We start from the raw sequence: 11,649 nt of genomic DNA, 5'->3' as shown, positions 1-11,649 counted from the left end.
TAGAATGGAAGTCTCCATCATGGTAGGAGAGTGCATCATGATGTGGAAGTACATCACAGCAGGAAATCCCATCATAATATAGAAATCATTCAGAGTGGGGAAGTCCATCACATTGCGAAAAGTCCATCACAGTGGGAAAGTTCATCACACTGGAGAAGTGTATTCTGATAAAGAAGGCATGGCAGCAAAACCATAAAAAGTTGATCACATTCATCTGCATTAAGAAACAAAGAGGGGACACCCGCGGATCCCGGCCCGCAGCAGCTCTCTGCTCCCAGAACCCGTGGGAGAGATACCTTACCGCCTGGTCAGGTGGGCACTCCTGAGGCTGCAGAGCAGAAGAGACCACCAACACTGCCCACCCCTGCCCACATCCCTGGCCCAAGAGGAAACTGTATAAGGCCTCTGGGCTCCCGTGGGAGAGGGCCCAGGTGAGGCAGGAGCCCTGCCTGAGACACCGCCGGAACCTGAAGGAAACAGACCGGATAAACAGTTCTCTGCACCCAAATCCCATGGGAAGGAGAGCTAAACCTTCAGAGAGGCAGACACGCCTGCGAAACCAGAAGAGTCTGCTCTCTACACACATTGCTGATTCCAGAGGAAAACACCGGAGGCCATCTGGAACCCTGGTGCACGGAGGCTCCCGGAAGAGGCAGCGCAGATCTTCCTGGTCGCTGCCACCGCGGAGAGCCCGTGGGCAGAACCCCGCGAGCGAACTTGAGCCTCGGGACCAAAGGTAAGACTAACTTATCTGCTGCAAGTGACTTGCCGGGTGGAATCGGGACAACAGAGGCAGAATCCCTCTAGGACCAGGCACGTCCTGTGTTTACCGGAAGTCCCACACGCGCGGATCCCGGCCCGCAGCAGCTCTCTGCTCCCAGAACCCGTGGGAGAGATACCTTACCGCCTGGTCAGGTGGGCACTCCTGAGGCTGCAGAGCAGAAGAGACCACCAACACTGCCCACCCCTGCCCACATCCCTGGCCCAAGAGGAAACTGTATAGGGCCTCTGGGCTCCCGTGGGAGAGGGCCCAGGTGAGGCAGGAGCCCTGCCTGAGACACCGCCTGCAAAACCAGAAGAGTCTGCTCTCTACACACATTGCTGATTCCAGAGGAAAACACCGGAGGCCATCTGGAACCCTGGTGCACGGAGGCTCCCGGAAGAGGCAGCGCAGATCTTCCCGGTTGCTGCCACCTCAGAGAGCCCGTGGGCAGCACCCCGCGAACGAACTTGAGCCTCGGGCCCACAGGTAAGACCAACTTTTCTGTTGCAAGTGACCTGCCTGGTGAACTCAAGACACAGGCCCACAGGAACAGCTGAAGACCTGTAGAGGGACAAAACTACACACACAAAAGCAGAACACTCTGTCCCCATAACTGGCTGAAAGAAAACAGTAAAACAGGTCTACAGCACTCCTGACACACAGGCTTATAGGACAGTCTAGCCACTGTCAGAATTAGCAGAACAAAGTAACACTAGAGATAATCTGATGGCGAGAGGCAAGCGCAGGAACACAAGCAACAGAAACCAAGACTACACGGCATCATCGGAGCCCAATTCTCCCACCAAAACAAACATGGAATATCCAAACACACCAGAAAAGCAAGATCTAGTTTCAAAATCAGATTTGATCATGATGCTGGAGGACTTCAAGAAAGACGTGAAGAACTCCCTTAGAGAACAAGTAGAAGCCTACAGAGAGGAATCGCAAAAATGCATGAAAGAATTCCAGGAAAACACAAACAAACAGTTGAAGGAATTAAAAATGGAAATAGAAGCAATCAAGAAAGAACACATGGAAATAACCCTGGATATAGAAAACCAAAAGAAGAGACAAGGAGCTGTAGATACAAGCTTCACCAACAGAATACAAGAGATGGAAGAGAGAATCTCAGGAGCAGAAGATTCCATAGAAATCATTGACTCAACTGTCAAAGATAATGTAAAGGGAAAAAGCTACTGGTCCAAAACATACAGGAAATCCAGGACTCAATGAGAAGATCAAACCTAAGGATAATAGGTATAGAAGAGAGTGAAGACTCCCAGCTCAAAGGACCAGTAAATATCTTCAACAAAATCATAGAAGAAAACTTCCTAACCTAAAAAAAGAGATACCCATAGGCATACAAGAAGCCTACAGAACTCCAAATAGATTGGACTAGAAAAGAAACACCTCCCGTCACATAATAGTCAAAACACTAAACGCTCAAAATAAAGAAAGAATATTAAAAGCAGTAAGGGAAAAAGGTCAAGTAACATATAAAGGCAGACCTATCAGAATCACACCAGACTTCTCGCCAGAAACTATGAAGGCCAGAAGATCCTGGACTGATGTCATACAGACCCTAAGAGAACACAAATGCCAGCCCAGGCTACTGTATCCTGCAAAACTCTCAATTAACATAGATGGAGAAACCAAGATATTCCATGACAAAACCAAATTTACACAGTATCTTTCTACAAATCCAGCACTACAAAGGATAATAAATGGTAAAGCCCAACATAAGGAGGCAAGCTATACCCAAGAAGAGGCAAGAAACTAATCGTCTTGGCAACAAAACAAAGAGAAGAAAAGCACACAAACACAACCTCACATCCAAATATGAATATAACAGGAAGCAATAATCACTATTCCTTAATATCTCTCAACATCAATGGCCTCAACTCCCCAATAAAAAAACATAGATTAACAAACTGTATACGCAACGAGGACCCTGCATTCTGCTGCCTACAGGAAACACACCTCAGAGACAAAGACAGACACTACCTCAGAGTGAAAGGCTGGGAAACAACTTTCCAAGCAAATGGTCAGAAGAAGCAAGCTGGAGTAGCCATTCTAATATCAAATAAAATCAATTTCCAACTAAAAGTCATCAAAAAAGATAAGGAAGGACACTTTATATTCATCAAAGGAAAAATCCACCAAGATGAACTCTCAATCCTAAATATCTATGCCCCAAATACAAGGGCACCTACATACATAAAAGAAACCTTACTAAAGCTCAAAACACACATTGCACCTCACACAATAATAGTGGGAGATTTCAACACCCCACTCTCATCAATGGACAGATCATGGAAACAGAAATTAAACAGAGACGTAGACAGACTAAGAGAAGTCATGAGCCAAATGGACTTAACGGATATTTATAGAACGTTCTACCCTAAAAGCAAAAGGATATACCTTCTTCTCAGCTCCTCATGGTACTTTCTCCAAAATTGACCATATAATTGGTCAAAAAACGGGCCTCAACAGGTACAGAAAGATAGAAATAATCCCATGCGTGCTATCGGACCCCCCCGGCCTAAAGCTGGTCTTCAATAACAATAAGGGAAGAATGCCCACATATACGTGGAAACTGAACAATGCTCTACTCAATGATAACCTGGTCAAGGAAGAAATAAAGAAAGAAATTAAAAACTTTTTAGAATTTAATGAAAATGAAGGTACAACATACCCAAACTTATGGGACACAATGAAAGCTGTGCTAAGAGGAAAACACATAGCACTGAGTGCCTGCAGAAAGAAACAGGAAAGAGCATATGTCAGCAGCTTGACAGCACACCTAAAAGCTCTAGAACAAAAAGAAGCAAATACACCCAGGAGGAGTAGAAGGCAGGAAATAATCAAACTCAGAGCTGAAATCAACCAAGTAGAAACAAAAAGGACCATAGAAAGAATCAACAGAACCAAAAGTTGGTTCTTTGAGAAAATCAACAAGATAGATAAACCCCTAGCCAGACTAACGAGAGGACACAGAGAGTGTGTCCAAATTAACAAAATCAGAAATGAAAAGGGAGACATAACTACAGATTCAGAGGAAATTCAAAAAATCATTAGATCTTACTATAAAAGCCTATATTCAACAAAACTTGAAAATCTACAGGAAATGGACAATTTCCTAGACAGATACCAGGTACAGAAGTTAAATCAGGAACAGATAAACCAGTTAAACAACCCCATAACTCCTAAGGAAATAGAAGCAGTCATTAAAGGTCTCCCAACCAAAAAGAGCCCAGGTGCAGACGGGTTTAGTGCAGAATTCTATCAGACCTTCATAGAAGACCTCATACCAATATTATCCAAACTATTCCACAAAATTGAAACAGATGGAGCACTACCGAATTCCTTCTATGAAGCCACAATTACTCTTATACCTAAACCACACAAAGACCCAACAAAGAAAGAGAACTTCAGACCAATTTCCCTTATGAACATTGACGCAAAAATACTCAACAAAATTCTGGCAAACCGAATCCAAGAGCACATCAAAACAATCATCCACCATGATCAAGTAGGCTTCATCCCAGGCATGCAGGGATGGTTTAATATACGGAAAACCATCAACGTGATCCATTATATAAACAAACTGAAAGAACAAAACCACATGATCATTTCATTAGATGCTGAGAAAACATTTGACAAAATTCAACACCCCTTCATGATAAAAGTCCTGGAAAGAATAGGAATACAAGGCCCATACCTAAACATAGTAAAAGCCATATACAGCAAACCAGTTGCTAACATTAAACTAAATGGAGAGAAACTTGAAGCAATCCCACTAAAATCAGGGACTAGACAAGGCTGCCCACTCTCTCCCTACTTATTCAATATAGTTCTTGAAGTTCTAGTCAGAGCAATCAGACAACAAAAGGAGATCAAGGGGATACAGATCGGAAAAGAAGAAGTCAAAATATCACTATTTGCAGATGATATGATAGTATATTTAAGTGATGCCAAAAGTTCCACCAGAGAACTACTAAAGCTGATAAACAACTTCAGCAAAGTGGCTGGGTATAAAATTAACTCAAATAAATCAGTAGCCTTCCTCTACACAAAAGAGAAACAAGCCGAGAAAGAAATTAGGGAAACGACACCCTTCATAATAGACCCAAATAATATAAAATACCTCGGTGTGACTTTAACCAAGCAAGTAACAGATCTGTACAATAAGAACTTCAAGACACTGAAGAAAGAAATTGAAGAAGACCTCAGAAGGTGGAAAGATCTCCCATGCTCATGGATTGGCAGGATTAATATAGTAAAAATGGCCATTTTACCAAAAGCGATCTACAGATTCAATGCAATCCCCATCAAAATACCAATCCAATTCTTCAAAGAGTTAGACAGAACAATTTGCAAATTCATCTGGAATAACAAAAAACCCAGGATAGCTAAAACTATCCTCAACAATAAAAGGACTTCAGGGGGAATCACTATCCCTGAACTCAAGCAGTATTACAGAGCAATAGTGATAAAAACTGCATGGTATTGGTACAGAGACAGACAGATAGACCAATGGAACAGAATTGAAGACCCAGAAATGAACCCACACACCTATGGTCACTTGATTTTTGACAAAGGAGCCAAATCCATCCAATGGAAAAAAGATAGCATTTTCAGCAAATGGTGCTGGTTCAACTGGAGGTCAACATGTAGAAGAATGCAGATCGATCCATGCTTATCACACTGTACAAAGCTTAAGTCCAAGTGGATCAAGGACCTCCACATCAAACCAGACACACTCAAACTAATAGAGGAAAAACTAGGGAAGCATCTGGAACACATGGGCACTGGAAAAAAATTTCCTGAACAAAACACCAATGGCTTATGCTCTAAGAACAAGAATCGACAAATGGGATCTCATAAAACTGCAAAGCTTCTGTAAGGCAAAGGACACTGTGGTTAGGACAAAACGGCAACCAACAGATTGGGAAAAGATCTTTACCAATCCTACAACAGATAGAGGGCTTATATCCAAAATATACAAAGAACTGAAGAAGTTAGACAGCAAGGAGACAAATAACCCTATTAAAAAATGGGGTTCAGAGCTAAACAGAGAATTCACAGCTGAGGAATGCCGAATGGCTGAGAAACACCTAAAGAAATGTTCAACATCGTTAGTCATAAGGGAAATGCAAATCAAAACAACCCTGAGATTTCACCTCACACCAGTGAGAATGGCTAAGATCAAAAACTCAGGTGACAGCAAATGCTGGCGAGGATGTGGAGAAAGGGGAACACTCCTCCCTTGTTGGTGGGGTTGCAGACTGCTACAACCATTCTGGAAATCAGTCTGGAGGTTCCTCAGAAAATTGGACATTGAACTGCCTGAGGATCCAGCTATACCTCTCCTGGGCATATACCCTAAAGATGCCCCAACATATAAAAAAGACACGTGCTCCACTATGTTCATCGCAGCCTTATTTATAATAGCCAGAAGATGGAAAGAACCCAGATGCCCTTCAACAGAGGAATGGATACAGAAAATGTGGTACATCTACACAATGGAATATTACTCAGCTATCAAAAACAATGACTTTATGAAATTCGTAGGCAAATGGTTGGAACTGGAAAATATCATCCTGAGTGAGCTAACCCAATCACAGAAAGACATACATGGTATGTACTCATTGATAAGTGGCTATTAGCCCAAATGCTTGAGTTACCCTAGATGCCTAGAACAAATGAAACTCAAGACGGATGATCAAAATTTGAGTGCAGATCGCTCATGAGAGACACAACCAGAATACAGCAAATACAGAGGCGTATGCCAGCAGGAAACCACTGAACTGAGAACGGGACCCCTGTTGAAGGAATCAGAGAAAGAACTGGAAGAGCTTGAAGGAGCTCGAGACCCCATATGTACAGCAATGCCAACCAACCAGAGCTTCCAGGGACTAAGCCACTACCCAAAGACTATACATGGACTGACCCTGGACTCTGACCTCGTAGGTTGCAATGAATATCCTAGTAAGAGCACCAGTGGAAGGGGAAGCCCTGGGTCCTGCTAAGACTGAACCCCTAGTGAACTAGACTGTTGGGGAGAGGGCAGCAATGGTGGGAGGGTTGGGAGGGAACACCCATAAGGAAGGGGGGGGGGGGGGGATGTTTGCCGGGAAAGGGAATAACATTCGAAATGTATATAAGAAATACTGAAGTTAATAATAAAAAAAAAAAAAAAAAGAAAGAAACAAAGAGGGATGAATACTGACATTCAACTCATTTTCTTCATTTTGTACAACCTAGCATCCTAGCCAATAAAATGATGCCAGCTACGTTCAGGGTGAATCTCCCCAATTCCATTCATCAATAGAAACTCACAGACATGCTGAGAAATATTTTCACAAAAGCATTCTAGATATTGTCAAGTTTACAATCAGTATTATGTACTATAGAATGCTGCAATGGTAAGTAACATAATATCAGAAATATAAGCAACATTCCAAAGTATAATTGAAAAAAAAGTTTTTGTCTTTATTATATTGACCTCTCACATTTACATACTTTTCTTCAGAATTAAAGGAATGGATAGGAAACTCGGACTTGAAGATGCAGGCCTCCCACTGAGTAGATTGCTTATCTTCTTCTGTGGTTGAAGATTTGAAAATATGAATAGATTTCAGAAATTAAAGAAGTAACACAAAACTATAGAATATACATTACAGGCAAAGAAATCCTTGCATCATCTTTGTGTGGAAGAAAATATAGACTGTGAGAAAAGTATGCTCCTCTAATTTCTGTCAAACACAAGGCTTGATGTTGTGTTATTTACAAGGAGCAAAATATTCTTGAATCAGGTGAATAATAACAAAGCAAAATAACGCATGAATATATTGTTGTGAAACACTATAGGGGTTGGTCTTGAACTACTCTGGATTCAAACGTTAAATACTGGTCCTGATGATCTAGTTACCTCTGAGTATGTGGTCCTTTGGGATTAGGAGAGTCTCACATACACCAAGTAATGCTATGTAGCCTTGTACCCCAAGATAATTGGTCAATAGAGGGCTAAAGCCTGTGATCGGGCAATAGTTAGAAGTAAGTGATTTTTCAGTTATCTGACTTGAGGTTGCAGGTAGAGATAGGAGAAGAATAAAGGGGATCAAGGGAGGAACCTGCTTTGAGAGGGGAGAGGAGATGAACAATAGTAATGTGGCCAGGAGAAGCAACAAGTAACAAGACACATAGTGCTAGGATATAAGTTAAAATAGTTCCAAATAACCCAATATGGTTTACAGCTTGCAAATAAAAATCTGGATTTTATAAGAACTAGCTAGAATTTTAATTCCTTTTACATTTGGCATCCAACATGCCATATAGAACCAAACTAACTTATGATGAGTTTCGTGTGTAGAGGTATGGCATTCCCTGAAAACACAAACAAATACAAGAGACTAGGGATATACACTAAAGCTGCAGTAGAGAAAAAATAAAAGCTGATTGTCCTTCCCATGCTGAATGGTTCTTTTGTGATCCTGTGCTACAGAGAGTTAACTGGGAGGCTCCTTCCCCACCATGGAAGCCTGAGAAGTGTGCCCAGACAAACCACCCTGAGCAGAGACAGCACCACAGCTCAGAATTGGGGTCTTAGTCTTTAGCTAGTGCTCCAAGGCAGTGGGTGCTCCTTGCATCCAGGCGAGACTAGACTGCACCTAGAGGTGTGGAACTACTGCCTGGAGAGCAGATTACTCAGCTGAAGATCAACAGCTGAAATGCCAAGACTGGCTATCTAATGTATTTAGTCAATTACTTACTGATACAACCTGCAATAACACATTAATTGCGATGACAGTCTATATTATCTTTTTTTTTTCACTTCAAATTGGAAGATCAGAAAATAAAGTGCTGCAGTGACAACCATTGTTTAGTCTACACAAATAGAGCATTGTATAATGGAATTGCAATATTTATTAAGGGAGTTGTGTATCAGCTTTGTTGACATTTAAAAATGTGTCCCACCCCACTGGTACTTACATATTTTCAAATATGTGACTCATGTTAATGAAAATTTTGGAGGAAAAAAATAAAAAATCATTTCTGACTTTACTCAGTTGGGGATAACATATACTATATTGAGTGCAATGAAATTTGTATATGTTCAAATGGCATTAACTTCCATTCAATTGTATTCTTGTCCTTTAAGATTGGCCACATGACTAAACGATCTCAGAACTCACTGTCTTTGATTCTAATTCTTATTCCTCCAAACTAGTGATGTTACTTATGCTTTAAGACTAGTGCATGTGCTAACTCTTACGTTTGTGTGGATAATGCACGGACAACGCACCTTGTGAGGTGAATGCTGGTGCTCTACTTGATTTCTCCGTTTCATTTGGCCCAGGACACAAGCCCATGGAATGATGTCGCCCCATTTTTAGGATAAGTCTTCCCATAGCATTTAACCCATGTCTATTTCACACACATACCAAGATACATGTCCCTTAGGTGACTCTAAAGAGTGTCATGTTCACAATCAGCATTTTCCATTACCCTACACACTACCCACATAAGATTTGGAGCTGTGTTTCTACTGAGCATTTATTTGCAATGCTGCATTTATATTGTGTCTTTCACTAGATTTTTAGAAGTAATAATCATAAAATATATTTAACAATGATTTTCAACTAAGTGAATCAAATAAAAACTGATTTTGGAAGAGGGATCCATCAGCTGTCTTCATAGTAACCTTCAATACCTATAATTCAGAACCATTTCACATTCTGCTTACAGGAACACTTTACAGTCCTCTTTTTCTGTGAAAGTTTAATAGAATTTAGCTCAAACTAAAAATAAAAATGTACCCTTTTAGAAATTTGGTGTAAAGAGAGATGATTGTTGCTATAATTTGCAGTGTTTCAGAGCTTTTAGCAATCTGCGTGTACTATGCTGGAGCAGCACTTAACTATCCACAGATTAGTCACATCTTATATTTCCTTAATGTTCTTAGAATTATAATAAAAGACACACTGTGACATTCTGCAGCTTCCATGATGAGATTTTTGTTTTCTTTGTCTTAATTTTGGGTTTTTTTTATATTTTGCAAGGAGAGGGGGTCCCCAAAGTCAAATCATATTAAAGTGCTAGGTATAATGTACAACGTTCAACGTTTTGCCTTTGAAATTTGAGCTCTATGTACCATATTTGCATCTCTCTGCTCCACACATGTGATGAGGTAGGAGTGTGATTGCCAACAGATACCTGTATTCAAGCAGGACTCTTGCAGCAATCCTTGGAGCTCTGCCGGCCACATGCTGCCTATTCCCTCAGCATGGGTGCAGAAGCCTGTGTCAGAGCATGGTCAAAATAGTAACCCAAGATGAGCAATTAAAAAGCCAGAGAGTATTTCGTTCTTTGAAATATTCTTAGATGTGATTTTGCACCTCCTGTGACAATCACTTACATTTAATTTATAAGACTGTTTATTCTGATTGAACACCAGAAGATTGCTATAGAATCTAATCTGGTTAGCACACCATAAACCTGATGGCATTCTGCCTTGCTTTCATGTTTTCCCAGAATAATCTATAGTATGTGCTAGGCAATTGTATTTAGATTGGTCTGTCCTGAGAAAGGTCTAAGAAAAGGCTTCTCTGTGAATATTTAGTATGTGCTCATTCCATTATATTTACATGTTTTCCTGCTCTTGTTTATTTGAACTCAAACAACCTTCGTTAGATCCTTGTTGCTTTGTTACATTCTTATATAAAAGTACACCGAAAGAAAAGTAAGGTTGTCTACAGCATTAGACTGTAGTCCACCCTGTTCTTTGAGTTCCTCAGATTACTGGTCCATCAGACAGCATCACTGTAGGATAGCTGAGCATTAGTAGTGTTGTTCCTTTATTTCCAGAAGTTTATTTCCTCACACTTTGTCTAAAAGTCTCTTTCTGTTATTCTCTTTAGTACTAATTTTTCTTTTAAAGACAATGTCTTTCATTACAGTCTATGTTTACTGCTTCAACATTCTCTCAACCTGATTTTTAACTGTATCCCTTTGATTGGAAAATAAAGAGAACCAAATTGTTTTATTCTTATTTTATTTTGTTTCCATTTTAAAGCGTCTACCTACTTTATTCTGACTGACACCAATATCAACAAGGTAACTCTTCTGAATTACATGGTATTCCTGAGTGGTGGTAGACATTTCCCTGCTTCTCGTTAGACATCTTAAATCTACTTGAAAACAATTCTCTTATTTTGGGCTATGTTTCCTCCTGTGTGGTGATATACAATGTCTTCGTATTTACAAATTCTGCTTTTTCTTCCTTCTTCTTCCGTCAGCATCCAGAGGTTCTTTCAGAGAGTTTAGTTCAGGCTTTTATTCATTTTAAAATCAGATGTTACATATTTATCTAGTTTGTAATTCCTTTGTGAATCAAAATTACTTTGACATTAGGTTCTGATGATTAAACATGAGAAAGAAATACCTATTTACCTTCTTAAACCCTGAATTTATACATAGTCATAGCACTCTTGGTTTTTCTGCAGTTGACTAGAGCAAAGCCAGCATGTGTTACTATAAGCAACTCTAATGAAACCCTGGTTATTATAAAAAATAAAAATTAAGAATAATGGAAAAAAGTAGAAAAGCAGAAATGGAGTATATGGGAAAAGGATCACCAGGAGTGACTGTTGTATAAAACAATATATTAAGGAATATATCAAATACATGTTTGAAAATGTCATGATGAAATTTAATATTGTATACATTTAATATATGTTAATAAAATCTAAATATACTATGGCTTCCATAGGTAAACAACCCCTTGCACATATATGTGTGTATACATATTCACATATACATATATACACACATTCACTCACATACCTCTAATAATTGCCAACTTATGGTAACTTGTATTAGTT

Source organism: Rattus rattus, chromosome 10, assembly GCF_011064425.1.
Source record: "Rattus rattus isolate New Zealand chromosome 10, Rrattus_CSIRO_v1, whole genome shotgun sequence".
Classification (NCBI taxonomy): domain Eukaryota; kingdom Metazoa; phylum Chordata; class Mammalia; order Rodentia; family Muridae; genus Rattus; species Rattus rattus.
The sequence above is the reverse complement of the archived record's forward strand: the minus strand, read 5'-3'. Positions refer to the sequence as shown.